Below are 16,395 nucleotides of genomic sequence, written 5' to 3'. Positions count from 1 at the left end.
CAGCATGGAAACACTGGATTCTCTCCGGTGAATGAGGCATCATCAGTGGTTACAATCACAGACTGTAAAGTGCATGGGGAGATCTCTCAGGGATCTCAGCATGGAAACACTGGATCCTCCCTGGTGAATGAGGCATCATCAGTGGTGACAATCACAGACTGTAAAGTGCATGGGGAGATCTCTCAGGGATCTCAGCATGGAATCACTGGATCCTCCCCGGTGAATGAGGCATCATCAGTGGTGACAATCACAGACTGTAAAGTGCATGGGGAGATCTCTCAGGGATCTCCGCATGGAAACACTGGATCCTCTCTGGTGAATGAGGCATCATCAGTGGTGACAATCACAGACTGTAAAGTGCATGGGGAGATCTCTCAGGGATCTCAGCATGGAAACACTGGATCCTCTCTGGTGAATGAGGCATCATCAGTGGTGACAATCACAGACTGTAAAGTGCATGGGGAGATCTCTCAGGGATCTCAGCATGGAAACACTGGATCCTCTCTGGTGAATGAGGCATCATCAGTGGTGACAATCACAGACTGTAAAGTGCATGGGGAGATCTCTCAGGGATCTCAGCATGGAAACACTGGATCCTCTCCGGTGAATGAGGCATCATCAGTGGTGACAATCACAGAATGTAAAGTGCATGGGGAGATCTCTCAGGGATCTCAGCATGGAAACACTGGATCCTCTCTGGTGAATGAGGCATCATCAGAGGTGACAATCACAGACTGTAAAGTGCATGGGGAGATCTCTCAGGAATCTCAGCCTGGAATCACTGGATCCTCTCCGGTGAATGAGGCATCAGAGGTGACAATCACAGACTGTAAAGTGCATGGGGAGATCTCTCAGGGATCTCAGCATGGAAACACTGGATCCTCTCTGGTGAATGAGGCATCATCAGTGGTGACAATCACAGACTGTAAAGTGCATGGGGAGATCTCTCAGGGATCTCAGCATGGAAACACTGGATCCTCTCTGGTGAATGAGGCATCATCAGTGGTGACAATCACAGACTGTAAAGTGCATGGGGAGATCTCTCAGGGATCTCAGCATGGAAACACTGGATCCTCTCCGGTGAACGAGGCATCATCAGTGGTGACAATCACAGCTCACCTGCCAGGGGGCTGCACTAGATCCAGCCTCGGGGCTGTGCAGGTTGCGTCACAGCACAGGGGCTCACGCTTATCTGTGGCCTTCCCCCACAGACCAGCCCTAGCTGCTGGTTCTCTGACATAATCAAAATACAAGTCTTCAAATGATCTCAATAAAATATGAATATTTCCATGTACCATCTCTGTGGATTCTCTTTGCCTGGTGGAAACCTCCGTTTGGTTGCAATCTTCCAAATCTTTTCTGAGGGTGAACATATCTGATGGTCTTAAGGGAACCTCACAGGTGGATAAGGAGATGGCAAAAGCAAGAAAGGTGCAGAGACAGAGAGAGGAATGGTCAGCAGAAGGAAGGAGGCAATATTGCCTTTGTATAGCTCCCTGGTGAGACCTCCCTTGGAGTCCCGGGTACAATCCTGGAGACTGCACCTTCAACAGGACATAAACTGAATGCAGTCTGCAAGCAGTGGCTACTGAAACGGCCAGTGATGATTATAGCAAAGCTTATGGGGACAGATTTACAGATATAGCCTAGAGGAGACGTGACCGAGACATTTAAATACCTCAGAGGTATCAAAGCAGAAGAGGAACAGAAAGGAGGCTCTGGCACTCGGGGTGGTAGGATGAGGGTGACAGAGGGAAGACTCAGGAGAAATGCCAGGAAATATTTCTTTACAGAGAGGAAGGTGGAAGCCTGGGAGGTGCTGGACAAAGACAGCCTCAAAGTAATCTTGCAGAGGGGCTGGGGGAGAAGGAGTTTTATTAGAACAGGAAGAAAATCGCTGTGAACCTTTGCAGGTAGATTTTGTGAGGGAAAACAATGTGCGTACGATCAGTGCATGTCATATTCCTGCCCCGACTGAAACACCCCCCCTGAGGATACCTCCTCCCGTACAGCCCGAGATCCACGCACTGTGGAGGCCTGCACGTGGCTGAAGTCCCCTTCCCATATTATCACACTTTCCCTGTACGTACCGGATCAGTCCAGACTCCTGGGTTATGCCCCCGCACCAGCAGGTGGAGACAGAGCAAAACTTGACAAGCTCCGCTATATAAGCCAGGGTGCTGCCCACAGCCTGCCAGTATTTCTCTGTCTCCAGCAGGTGGTGCGGGTGCAGAGCTCACAGCCTGGATAGGGAAAACGTTTAAAGGAGGAGGGCTAGCAAATTTGAGAAATAGATAGGCAGGTTTTTGGTTCTTGCTGTTTCTGTTTTTCTTGCTGGCTCAATTAAGTTTAAAAAAAAAAAAAAAAAAGCCTTAGAGTTTTCTGTTTCTTTCAGGGGGAAGAAATGGTCCCGTGCTCCCAGGAGGCTGCCAGGCCCTGAGAGGGCAGATTGCTGGGGCTAGGGGTTGAGGACCCCACTTTCCAGAGCCCAGCCGGGGTGACACCGGGGAGCCAGGCTCACTCACCCCAGCCGGACCGTTCAGCACTCGTCGGGGGAACAGCGCCGGTGAGTTCTTGTAAAAAAAAAAAAAACCAACCCAACTCTTTCTCCCTCTCGGCGATTATCTGACTTGGCAGGGGTTGTTTATTTTTTATTTCTTTTCTTTTCCCTCCCCCCTTCTCGGCGAGCGTTTCGCGGGTTGTTTTTTTTCGCAGCCTTCTTCGGGACTAGCAGGGGCGGGCATGCCACGTGGCGCGGCCTGCACAGCCTGCGGGTCCGGCAGCGCGCGCCTCTCCCGGGATGGGCTGTGCTCGGCCTGCACCCCGGGGGGGCGAGGGACCGTCGGGGGGGGGGGGGGGGCGATCCGGGGGGTGTTGGTCCGGCGGACGTCTGACTCGATCGCGGTGGAAACGCGACCTTCATCGGCTCACAAGGCAGCTAGGGGGAATGCGGGAACTCCCGCCATTTTGCCGTCGGCCCCCACGGGGTCCAGGCCGACCGGGGAGGGGTCCAGGGAATCTCCCCCCTCCCTTTCGCCGCAGCGGCCCGTCTCTAGGCCAGTTTCTCCCACGGTGCCCGCGGGGCGGGGGAGGGGCCAGGATACCGACACGGACTCATAGGGCTCCTGCACCTCGTTTTCTTCAGATTTTATCCTGGCCATGCATAGGGTTTTGAAAACCCGCAAGGCCCTTAAGAGGGACACCCTCAGTGGCACCCAAGGAACGCCCACGGACGGAGGACATACCGGGCCCCTCTAAAGCTAAGCGACTGCTGCGGGCCGTCCCACCCCGGGATGACATAGACACTTCAGAGGACCTGGATGATCAGGAGACCCCATCCCCGCCCCCAAGGGGGGCAGAGGGTGACAATACTCCCGCGCAAGGGACAGCGCAACAGGGTCAGACCTCGCAGGGTGATGACCCGAGGGTGTTTCGCCTCTTCCGCCGGGACGAGTTAGGTCCTCTCATTCCCGCCATCTTGGGGGAATTGGGGATAACGGAACCTCTTGAGGAGTCCCGAGGTGGCTCTATGGACCCAGTGTTGTTGGGCCTCAGTGGCCCTCCCACAGCCTTCCCCTTTCATTTTTCCTCCACGGATCTTCTCTATAGAGAATGGGATACGCCAGATCTGCGTCTGAAGGTTACGAAGGCCATGGATAAACTGTATCCCTTGCCGGAAGAAGCGTTAGAGGTGCTGAGGGTGCCGAAGGTGGACGCGGCGGTTTCGGCGGTGATGAAACGGACGACCATTCCGGTCATGGGTACCACGGCGCTGAAGGATCTCCAGTATCGGAAATTGGAAATTCAGTTGAAGAAGATCTTTGAAGTCTCGGCGCTGGGGGCCCGAGCGGCGATCTTCTGCAGTAACTTTGCTTTGCGGGCTGGGCTCTGTTGGGTCCAACAGCTCCTAGCCAATGAGGGCCTCTCCGAGGAAGAAGTCAGACAGGCCGGGCGTCTTGAGGCGGTGGTAGCCTATAGTGCGGATGCTCTGCATGATCTCCTTAGAATCTCAGCTTGTTCCATGGTGTCCGCTGTCTCGGCCAGACGTCTCTTGTGGTTGAGGAACTGGTCAGCGGATGGAGCCTCCAAGTCTCGTCTGGGCTCCCTCCCCTTCAAGGGCAGGCTGCTGTTTGGTAAGGAACTGGACGACATGATTCAGCTACTGGGCGAGAATAAGGGGTACCGGCTGCCGGAGGACAGGGCGCGCTCCAAGGGATCCTTCTCTTCTCGCTCCCAGTACCGGAGTAGCGGGAAGCCTCGGACCTCTTGTCCTGGCTCTTCTTCTTCTCCTTCCTTTCGATCCGGAGGCGGTAGACAGCAGTCCCAGTCCTTTCGTGGGCGATGCTTCGGCAGGCCTGGATCCTCCTCCGCTTCCGTGCCGAGCCGCAAGTCGACCCAATGTTGTCCAGCCAGTCCATCCCTCGGTCCCAAAGATAGAGGATAGGCTGTCCCTCTTTTACGAGGCTTGGACAATCACAACAGACCAGTGGGTACTTTCAGTGATAAAACACGGCTACGCTTTAGATTTTGCTTGCCTTCCCCGCCCGAGATGTTTTCCCTCCCCTTGCGGACACCCGGACAAGCGGCAAGAGGTTCTTCAGACTTTGGTCAGGTTGGAGGAGCTGGGGGCTATCGTTCCAGTTCCCATCTTGGAACAATGAAGAGGACACTACTCCATATACTTCGTTGTGCCAAAGAAAGAAGGCTCTTCCCGTCCCATTCTCGATCTGAAGGAGGTCAATCAGTGTCTCTGGAACCCACGTTTTCGCATGGAGACCCTGAGATCCATGATTGCGTCGGTTCGTCCGGGGGAGTTCTTGGCGACCCTGGACCTCACGGAGGCGTACCTGCACATCGGGATCCGGAAGGAGCATCAGAAATATCTCCGGTTCCTTGTGTTGGGGAAGCACTATCAGTTCCAAGCATTGCCTTTCGGTCTCGCGACGGCCCCCAGGATTTTCACCAAGATCCTGGTGGTGGTAGCGGCCCATTTACGCCGGGAGGGTCTCTTAGTCCATCCGTACCTGGACGATTGGTTGATTCATGCCAAGTCAGAGGAGCTCTGCCGGTCTGCAGTTCAACAAGTCCTGCACCTTTTGCACTCGCTCGGCTGGGTGGTCAATACGGCCAAGAGTCATCTTCAACCCTCGCAATCTCTGGAATTTTTGGGAGCGTTATTCGACACATGCCAGGGCAGGGTTTTCCTCTCCTTGGACCGCTGTCGCAAGCTGCAAGGACAGGTCAAGGCTCTTCTACAGATGCAGCCGCCGACGGCCTGGGACTACTTTCAGTTGATTGGCTCCATGACCTCGACGCTGAAATTGGTTCCGTGGGCTTTTGCACACATGCGTCCCTTGCAGTCGGAGTTGCTCTCCCACTGGAGTCCAATCTCCGAATAGTTCCAGCTGCCGTTACCCCTGCCAGCGGTAGCGCATTCCAATCTGCAGTGGTGGTTTCGAAAGGAAAAGCTTCTTCAGGGGGTATCACTCGTGGCCCCGGAATGGATAGTGGTCAATACAGACGCGAGTCTCTCCGGTTGGGGGGCAGTCTGCTTGCGGCACTCGGTGCAGGGGCGCTGGTCCACGACAGAGTCGCGCTGGTCGATCAATCGCTTGGGGACCAGGGCGGTGCATCTGGCATTATGGGCTTTTCTGCCCCTGGTCTTGGGGAAGTCGGTCAGAATCTTGTCGGACAATGCGACCACAGTGGCCTATATCAATCGTCAGGGGGGAACCCGGAGCCGTCCAGTGGCCTTAGAAGCTCGCCTACTAATTCAGTGGGCGGAGAGGCATCTTCTCCACATTGCTGCGTCCCACATCGCAGGGGTAGACAATATTCAGGCGGATTTTCTGAGTCATCATCAACTCAACCCAGGTGAGTGGGAACTGGCGGACGTCGCATTCCAGCTCATCTGCGACAGATGGGGCGACCGGCCATGGATCTGATGGCGACCTTTTGGAATGCCAAGGCGCCGCGCTTCTTCGCCCGCCGCAGAGAACCAGGGGCGAAGGGGGTGGACGCCCTGGCGCTTCCCTGGCCAACGTCCATCCTGCTGTACATTTTTCCCCCATGGCCCCTCATAGGAAAAGTTCTGCGTCGCATAGAAAATCATCCCACAGAGGTTGTCCTGGTGGCTCCGGAGTGGCCACGAAGGCCGTGGTTTGCGGACGTAGTCAATCTGGCATTGGAAGCGCCGCTCCATCTACCGCCGATTCCGAATCGTCTACATCAGGGCCCCGTCTGTTTTGATCAGGCAGATCGCTTTTGTCTAACAGCATAGCTTTTGAAAGGCGCTGTCTGAAAGGTAAAGGTTATTCGGACGCGGTGGTAGCCACCCTCCTACGTTCTCGCAAGGTATCGACTTCTCTCTGCTATATAGCCTACCCGGGCTACCATTCCCGATATCTTGTCTTTTCTGCAGGATGGCCTGGCGAAGGGGCTGTCCTGTAGTTCCTTACGGGTTCAGGTGGCGGCTCTAGGTTGTCTACGAGGTTTGGTGGATGGGCGGTCTTTAGCCTCCCATCCTGATCTGATACAGTTCCTAAAGGGAGCAACACATTTGCGTCCTCCAATCGTGTCACCTTGTCCTTCCTGGAACTTAAACTTGGTGCTCAGGGCCCTGTGTAAGCCCCCCTTTGAGCCATTGAAGAGGGCCACCGTGAAGGATCTCACGTTGAAAGCAGTATTTCTGGTGGCGATCACCTCCGCCAGGAGGGTTTCGGAACTTCAGGCCCTTTCGTGTAGGGAACCTTTCCTACGGATTTCTGACTCTGGAGTCACCCTCCGGACCGTCCCTTCTTTCCTTCCCAAGGTGGTGTCTGTGTTTCATCTGAATCAGTCGGTAGATCTTCCAACTTTTCCTCATCTCGATCGTTCGGATACGGCCTCCAAGGACCTGAAGAAGTTGGACGTGTGCAGGGTCCTCTTGCACTACCTTGAGGTTACAAATGCCTTCCGGACGTCGGATCATCTCTTCGTTTTTTGGAACGGTCCTAAAAAGGGCAATATGGTTTCTAAGACGTCCATATCATGCTGGTTGAAGGAAACAATTCTGCTTATCTCTTGGGAGGTCAACCTCTACCTTTGGGGTTAAAGGCACACTCTACACTGTCTCAGGCGGCGTCCTGGGCAGAGTGTCAGCAGATCTCACCACTAGAGATCTGCCGGGCAGCAACTTGTAAATCGTTGCACACGTTTGCGCGTCATTATTGCTTGGACGTGCAGGATTCCAGAGAGGGAAATTTTGGAGCAGGCGTCTTGAGAGCGGATCTCTCCGTTTCCCACCCTAAGTAGTGAGCTCTGGTACAACCCAGGAGTCTGGACTGATCCGGTACGTACAGAGAAAAGAAAATTAGGTCTTACCTTTGTTAATTTTCGTTCCTGTAGTACCAAGGATCAGTCCAGAGTCCCACCCAGTTCTGCAGTATGTTCGGAGAGTCCGCTGTGTTGGACGAAAGGTTTTTGCTGTTGACAGTCATTGTCAATTCGGTTTTTTCTTTCTGTTCGTGTTGTCTGGGTCTCGTTCTTCTTGGGGAAAGTGACCCGAGGGTTCCCCTGTTGATCTTCGTGTACATAGTTTAGTTACATGGGGAATATCCACTGCTTTGACATTGAGTAATACTGACAGGCTGTGGGTGGCACCCTGGTATATATAGTGGAGCTTGTCAAGTTTTGCTATGTTTCCACCTGCTGGTGCGGAGGCATAACCCAGGAGTCTGGACTGATCCTTGGTACTACAGGAACAAAAATTAACGAAGGTAAGACCTAATTTTCTTTTATCCAAGTCTGTGGCTTTGAACATTTGGCAACCCTGTAACTGGTTTCCCCAAGAGATGTAACATCTTGGGGACCTTCAGTGGGTTTTAAGGAGTTATTTATTTATTTATTTATTTCTGTCCCTTGAAACTTTGCAGCTCAGCAGAGGTCACATGGGAGCTGTGTGACACGGAGGAACCTCAGGATAGAAAAGAGCTCGCAGCAAGAGAGAGGCTTTTGAGGGTTGTGAGAGGAGTTGTGAGAGGAGGTAATGTAGAGGCGTTACTGAAAATTCATTTGAGAAGTGTTTGTCGTATTATTGCGTTGTTTTTTTTATTTCCTATATTAGTTTCATTTTCTTGTTATTTTGTTGTTCATTATTTTCTTATAATTTATTTTTTTGCTTATTTTGTTCTTTTTTCTTATTTAGTTTTCTTGCTTTGCTTATTTTGTTCTTTTTTTGTAAATATATATTCTCTTCAGTCTTGTGCCTTCTGGCTTTTGTCCCGGCTTCGTCCATTGACTCCTCTTCAGTTTCTGCCCCTGGATTTGGTTTCAGACATCTGATTTTTGGCTTCTGACCCAGCTCCCATGACTCTGATTCTAGCTTCCGCCCCTGGCTCTGACTTCGGACATCTGACTTCTGGATTTGACCCCGCTTTGTTCTTGGACCCCGTCTTCTGCCTCTTCCACCATCTCAGGTATCCGGTACTTGCTGGCCAGAAGATTCTCCTAAGTCCCAGCGGCTCAGGCTAGTTTATATATATTTTGTACTTAGTTTATATATTTTTTGTATTTAGTTTATATATATATTATATTTAGTTTATATATTTTTTCTATTTAGTTTATATACTTTTTGTACTTAGTTTATATATATTTTGTACTTGGTTTATATATTTTTTCTATTTAGTTTATACCAACTGAACCCACTCTCAACTCAAGCAACTAAGAACTCTCAACTCAAGCAACTAAGAACTCTCAACTCAAGCAACTAAGAACTCAAGCAACTAAGAACTCCCGTCAGGGTAATCAACAACCTTTGACAACTCAATAATGTTCTTTCTTTTTTAATTTGGCAGGTTTTATTTACCTTGGTCATTCTTTTGTTATCTCATTGTTAATCTCTCTTTTGCCTCTTCTACATTCCAAGTTGCATTTTATCCCTGTTTTATTGTAACTGCTACCTTATTCTTCTATCACATGTTAATGTTTTTAAGTTATTAAGTATTTATTCTGTTGTCACACCTTGTTATTTGTAAACCGGCATGATGCGACTCCCATCGCGAATGCCGGTATATAAGAAATTTAAATAAAATAAATAAATATATATTATATTTAGTTTATATATTTTTTCTATTTAGTTTATATACTTTTTGTACTTAGTTTATATATATTTTGTACTTAGTTTATATATTTTTTCTATTTAGTTTATATATTTTTTCTTTATATTGATTTTGTATCTTTTTGCTCATATTTTATTTATCTTATATTTTGTACATATTTTATATATATTTTTGTTTTCTATTTTATTTATATTGTTCTATATATTTTTTTTTATTTGGGCAGACTTCATATAAAGCCTCCACATCTGAATGGTAAGTACAACAGGAAAGATGCCATCGGGAGGGGATGGGAGGGAGAGATGAGGGGAGGGATGTGTGTGAGAGGAGCAGGAAAAGGATGAGGACTTGCACAGGGGGAGGGGATAGCTGGGTAAGAGATGAGGTGAGATTAAAGAAGGGGAGAGGGAGAATGGGAGAATAGAGCAGTGAGATTGTAGAATAGGATTGGAGGGTCAGGCCGCTGCTTGCTGAGCTCTCACACCCACACCCCACTGACATTTTCCACTTCATATATCCCTTCACTTTTAGATGGGCAAGAAAAATAAAGTAAGGCCTCTTCCAGCCCCACCTGCCTCAGCAATGCCTGCCTACTATGAAGGTAATTCTATTTTTGTATCTCACTGTCAATTATTTGGAAAATAAGCATTGGGTGGAGGCAGAGCCCCAGCAGGAAATCTCTCTCTTTCTCACTCCCCTCACAGACACAGAATTGGAGGGGGAGAGGAGGAGATGCGGCTTCCCTCACAAACATTTCATTGTGAAGGGGGGTGGGCGCCCACTCCTGCTGTGGACATTGCATTTGGGGGTGGGGAGGTTTGGAGAAGGAACGAGACACCTGGCAGGGAGAGAGCCAGAGTTACCACCACAAAAGTGGTGCCTCCGCACCAGCAGGGGGAAACAGAGCAAAACTTGACAAGCTTCGCTATATATACCAGGGTGCCACCCACAGCCTGTCAGTATTACAAAATGTCAAAGCAGTTGGATTCCCCTATGTAAACTACCAAACTAACTATGTATAAGAAGAACAACCGGGGAACCCTCGGGTCACTTCCTCCAACAAGAACCGCATTAAGAAATATTGGCAACAGCGGACTCTCCGAACATACAGCAGAATAGGGCGGGACTCTGGACTGATCCTTGGTACTACAGGAACGAAAATTAACAGAGGTAAGACCTAATTTTCTTTTCCCTGTACATACCGGATCAGTCCAGACTCCTGGGATGTACCAGAGCTCACAATAGAGGGTGGGAAACGGAGAGGCCCGCTCTCAAAACGCCGGCCCCAAAATTTTCCCTCCCTGGAATCCTGCACGTCCAAGCGATAATGACGCACGACCGTGGGCAACGATTTCCATGTTGCCGCCCAGCAGATCTCAGTCGGGAAGATCTGCCGACACTCCGCCCAGGATGCCGCCTGGGAACGCGTGGAATGTGCCTTGAGGCCCAACGGCAGGGGTCGGCCTCTCTGGAGATAAGCAGAATTTATCGCCTCCGATAACCAACGCGATATGGTCGTCTTAGACGCCATATGACCCTTTTTGGGTCCTTTCCAAAGAACAAAAAGATGATCCGACGTACGGAAGGGATTCGTGACCTCCAGATAGCGTAGGAGGGCCCTACGCATGTCCAACATCCGTAATTCCTTGCAAGACTTCTCCAACCGATCGAGCTGAGGAAAAGCTGGTAATTCCACTGACTGGTTCAGATGAAAAGCCGACCCCCCCCTTGGGAAGGAAGGACGGGACAGTCCGAAGCGAAAACTCCAGATTCCGAAAAAATTACCACAAAAGTACGCTGGATTTATAAGATACGCGCGTAGCCGTGCGTATCTTATAAAATCCGGGGTCGGCGCGCGCAAGGGGGTGCACATTTGTGCAACTTGCGTGCGCCGAGCCCTGTGCGCACTGCCCGTTCCCTCCGAGGCCGCTCCGAAATCGGAGCGGCCTCAGAGGGAACTTTCTTTCTACCCCCCGCACCCTCCCTTCCCTTCCCCTCCCCTACCTAACCCACCCCCCCTGCCCTATCTAGAGCCCCCCCCTACCTTTATCGGAGAAGTTACTACTGCCTCCGGGCAGTAGTAACTTTACGCGCGCCGGCGCAGCAGGCCCTGACACAGGCCACTGTGTCGGGGCACTCGGCCACGCCCCTGGCCACGCCCCCGACCGCCCCTTTTTGCAAGCCCCGGGACTTACGCGCGTCCCGGGGTTTGCGCGCGCCGCCGAACCTATTCAAAATAGGCTCGCCGCGTGCAGGGGGGGTTTGGGGTAGGTTTTCGGGGGGTACGTGCGTATCTTACACGCGTACCCCTTTGAAAATCTACCCCTAAGCGTTTTATCTGGCCTGAGGGATGCACGTTCATCCGAGGTAGGCAGCGTCAGTTCTGGAGAGCCACAACCAGTTCTGGTTTTCAGGATCTCCACAATGAATACGCATGAGGTATGCGCTGCCTCCACTGTATGCAAATATTTCTCATGCATATTCACTGTGGCACTCCAGGACCTGAGCTGCCCACCCCTGGCCTAGTTACTAAATAATAAAACTGGTACTCACAACTGGAGTGAGAATCTCGAATGTCTGGGTAGGTACCCACCTGAGCAGCGGCGAGCAGAGATTAGAGGCAGAGAGAAGCCCTGGATTTCAACAATCCTGACTTTGGTAAATGGGGAAGTACCTTGAAGTGGAGCTGGAAGGCTGGGAGAAGAAGAAGAAGACAGGTGAAGTGGAAGGAGCTATGAGAAAAGCAACAAATCAGGTGGCTGAAACAAGAAAGGCAAAAGATCAGCATTCAAAAAGTAGAAAGAGGAAGGCAGGGAAGGATATCCGGTGAAGCTGAAGGAAAGGTAAAGCGAGGAGACAGAACATTGGTCAGATGTATCAGAGAGAGGTGGTATCGTCATTCTGGAGGAAGATGAAGAAAAAAGCAGAAATTGTAATCAAATCCTTCAGTTTGGTGCTCCCTAAAGAAGATCCTGGCAAGAGAAGAGATGTGCGGGGGTAGATGGAGCCCCATTTACAGAAGAGAGTGTTTGGGTAGAAACAGAGGAGCTGGCAGGCCCACTGTTCAATAGATCCTCAGAGAAGGGAGCGGTGCCGTAAATCGTGGTCCTGCTTGACAAAAGTGGTAGCAGAGAGCAGGCCGGTTCATGGGAAGGAGAGACAGGGGAACCAGGAGGCAGACTTTTAACTACCTGAAAGGTATTAAGAATGCAAAGCATCAAACCTTTTCAGATGGAAAGGGGTCGTGATATGAAGCTCCCCAGGAGTAGACTCAGGAACAAGCATGAGAAATATTTCTTCATGGAAGGGCCGCTGGATGCTTGGAATGGCCTCCCGGAAGAAGTGGTGAGGACCAGAAGGGTGACAATTCAAAAGGGCACTGGATATACACAGAGGATGGAAATGAGGAACCTGGAGGATCTGTTGGTGTAACTTTCTTGCTCTGAGCATACGTAAGAACATTGAGCAATGCCAGGCTGGGTCAGACCAAGATCCATCAAGCCAGCATGCTGTCTGTGTCGGGGGCCAGTCTGGGTCACACATACTCGGCTGATCCTATACTCAGTCTATTTCCTGTTACTCCCAGGGATGGCAATGGCTTTCTTTAGTGCACCTGTTACGCACTTCTCCTCTAGGAGCGTGTCCAAACCTCCTTTTATAAAATAACTTTTAATGTAATCAATAAGCAGATGATAGAAAATATGCAACGTTATAAATTCAAGTTCCCTGTACGTACCAGGATCAGTCCAGACTGCTGGGTTATGCCTCCCCTCCAGCAGATGGAGTCAGAGAGAAACTGAAAAGGCACCTCCCATATACCCTGGTGTGCCACCTGCGATCCCTCAGTATATCTCTGACTCCAGCAGATTGAGAGGCATAACCTGCAGTCCTGTCTATCCTGACTAAAATTCCTCACAGGTGTTATTTATTACCGTATTGCCTATACTGTCTAGATCAACTGGTTTATTTCTTTCTTTCTGTCTTAGTTTAAAAAAAAAAAAAGTGTACTAGCTTTTTCTCCAGGTGCTTGTTCTTCTACCTTATTCAGCGCAGCGTTGAGGCAGGCTATGAGAGCGTTGCGTCCACCACAGGCCATGGCTCTGTAATTTCCTGAGCAGTCTGTCCCAGCGTGGCCTCATCCCGTATATCCAACAGGCATAACGCAAAGTAGTTACCAGTCCACTACAGGCCATGGCTCTGTAATTTCCTGAGCAGTCTGTCCCAGGGTGGCCTCATCCCGTATATCCAACAGGCATAACGCAGAGTAGTTACCAGTCCACTACAGGCCATGGCTCTGTAATTTCCTGAGCAGTCTGTCCCAGGGTGGCCTCATCCCGTATATCCAACAGGCATAACGCAAAGTAGTTACCAGTCCACTACAGGCCATGGCTCTGCAGTTTCCTGAGCAGTCTGTCCCAGGGTCGCCTCATCCCGTATATCCAACAGGCATAACGCAAAGTAGTTACCAGTCCACCACAGGCCATGGCTCTGTAATTTCCTGAGCAGTCTGTCCCAGGGTGGCCTCATCCCGTATATCCAACAGGCATAACGCAGAGTAGTTACCAGTCCACTACAGGCCATGGCTCTGTAATTTCCTGAGCAGTCTGTCCCAGCGTGGCCTCATCCCATATATCCAACAGGCATAACGCAGAGTAGTTACCAGTCCACTACAGGCCATGGCTCTGTAATTTCCTGAGCAGTCTGTCCCAGCGTGGCCTCATCCCGTATATCCAACAGGCATAACGCAGAGTAGTTACCAGTCCACCACAGGCCATGGCTCTGTAATTTCCCGAGCAGTCTGTCCCAGGGTGGCCTCATCCCGTATATCCAACAGGCATAACGCAGAGTAGTTACCAGTCCACCACAGGCCATGGCTCTGTAATTTCCTGAGCAGTCTGTCCCAGGGTGGCCTCATCCCGTATATCCAACAGGCATAACGCAGAGTAGTTACCAGTCCACCACAGGCCATGGCTCTGTAATTTCCTGAGCAGTCTGTCCCAGGGATTTTGTCAAACGATTTTACTCAAGGAAATGGCTTGCTATGTTGGCCTCCCTGTGTATATTTGTGATTTGCTTTCTATTTTTCACATTTTAATGTCTGAACCTTGCTTTAACAGGGCAGCCCAGAACCGGAGAGCCAGCAAGAGACTCGAGAAACTCCTGCACCCCACACCCCTTTCCATCCCTCCTCTACAACCCCCTTCTCTGCCCCATCCCCCTCCTATATCCCATTCCCCTTCTACCCAACCCTTTCCCAAAATATCCCTCACCCCTTCTAAAACCCTCACCCCTATTATCTCTCACCCCCTTTCCAATAATAAGGTTTTCCCTTCCCCCCATCCTCCTTCCCTCTCTCAACCATCCTACCCTCATTAACCCTTTCCCTCAGGCCCTCAAAACACCCCTTCCCCTCCCCCCAATTAATCCCAATCTTCCCCTTACCCCTCCCCCTCAGCCCACATCTCCCCCCTCCTCCTCCACCTCCCCCATCTCCTCCCCCTCCTCCTCCACCATCTCCTCTCCTCCTCCCTCTCCTCCCACAGTTTTCACCCCTTCACCACCTCCCCTGGCCCCCATGATTTGTGTTTCTCCTCCCTCTCCCTCCCCATCTCCCTCCCTGCCATCCACCATCCCTTCCTCCCCAACACCTTGTCCCTCTCCTACCTCCCTTCCCTCTCCAGCATCCCCTCCCCCCTCTCCCAAGTGGTGGAGGAGAAGAAGGTGAGTTGAAAGAGAGGATATCTCTGTCTGGAATGTGCTAATCTGTGTTCTTTACTTAGCACCAATAGCAGAGAGAGAATAATCAGGCTTATTCCATTTATTTTTAGATTTTCCAACATCATCCGCCCCTTGCTGGCCTGTTTTACAAGCAAGAAGCATTAAAAGGTAAAGTTTTTTACTCCTCTCTCACTGGCAGGGAGGCCTGATTGACGGTGGTGGTGGAATTGGGAGGAAGAGGGGAGTGATCTTCCTCCAGCCATGGACCTCTGCTCAGGGAAGGGCACCCAGTGGATGGAGCCCCCACGGAAAAAGTTTCTGTCAGAGCTTTAGGAAGCTTTGACTGACACTGGCACACTGAGTGCACTGAGCACGCCCATGCCTCCGTGCCTCCATGGATGCCCACATCCGTGGCTCCATGGTCGCCCATGCTTCAGTGGCTCCATGGTCGCCCATGCCTCCGTGCCTCCATGGATGCCCATGCCTCTATGGACGTCCACGCCCGGGCCTTCATGGACGTCCACGCCCGTGGCTCCATGGACGCCCATGCCTCCGTGCCTCCATGGACGCCCATGCCTCTATGGACGTCCACGCCCGGGCCTTCATGGACGTCCACGCCCGTGGCTCCATGGACGCCCATGCCTCCGTGCCTCCATGGACGCCCATGCCTCCATGCCTCCATGGACGCTGTGATGTAGCGCAGCCCGGCCGCAGGCAGGAGCTGACAAGCTACCATAAGAACAACGGTAATACCAGAGCCCGACAGCAGGGGGCACAGGGGAAGAAGAAAAAAACTACAAATCCCAGGTTCCCTGAAACCCCACCAGACCTGGGAGGAGAGCCTGAAGGCGAACAGGTGGCAGAATAGAGATTAATGAGGTAGACAGCGGTGAGTCCATGGAAGTGGAGGAAGAGGGCGTGCCACCATGGTGGAGCTGGCCACAAAAGCCCGGCTCTTCAGAGGAGGAGGAGGAGGAGATGGAGGTAGGTTCAGGGGGAGAGGAATCCTCCAGCTCATATATGGAAACTGAGTAGTCTAAGAGGGGTGGAGTATAACCTTTATCTTAGGGGAAGCACGGGAGAAGGGCTCTAGAGGTGCTTGTTGTGTTTGATGTTGTAATAACGCTGATTAGAGGACGTACAAGCTTACTCTGTAACAGCACAGCTTGTAAAAGAACCGGAGGGCTAGGCTGGGGGAGGGTCATTTGCTGCATGCCTTGATTCATTAGGTATAGACAAGGCTAGAGGGGGAGGTGGCAGACTCCCTGTAATACAACCTGCTGTTACTTTATAAACTACTTTGAAGGAACTAGCTCTCTCTCTGTGTTGTCTTTGGGGATTGGGGGGGCTGCTTACCCCCAACCCTGCATGAAAGGAACCTAGAAGCCCAGCAAAACCAGGGCCAGCGGAGGCACCAACCTCGGGAGTTACGTGAGCCTGGCGAACTCCAGGGACCAGGGCGACTGGTGGAGGGTCGGAACCAGAGACAGAGGAGCGGAACCCGAGGCCTCATGGACGGTGAGCGTTCACAACGCCCATACCAATGCCTCCATGGATGCACACACCAGTGGCTCCATGGTCA

At 51.3% G+C, this 16,395-nt stretch overlaps 1 long non-coding RNA gene across 1 annotated transcript; it reads left to right on the top strand.

Annotated features, from left to right (window-relative positions):
- Window positions 1–8,723: 8,723 nt before the first annotated feature.
- On the top strand, window positions 8,724–14,589 carry LOC115081954. Its single transcript, XR_003854044.1, has 4 exons — window positions 8,724–8,780; window positions 9,322–9,350; window positions 9,627–9,696; window positions 14,213–14,589. It is a non-coding gene; the product is annotated as an uncharacterized LOC115081954 (long non-coding RNA).
- The last annotated feature ends 1,806 nt before the right edge of the window (window positions 14,590–16,395 follow it).

This window comes from Rhinatrema bivittatum, unplaced genomic scaffold (genome assembly GCF_901001135.1).
Source record: "Rhinatrema bivittatum unplaced genomic scaffold, aRhiBiv1.1, whole genome shotgun sequence".
Lineage (NCBI taxonomy): Eukaryota > Metazoa > Chordata > Amphibia > Gymnophiona > Rhinatrematidae > Rhinatrema > Rhinatrema bivittatum.
Note: the sequence above shows the minus strand (reverse complement) of the source record. Positions and strands in the feature narration are given on the sequence as shown.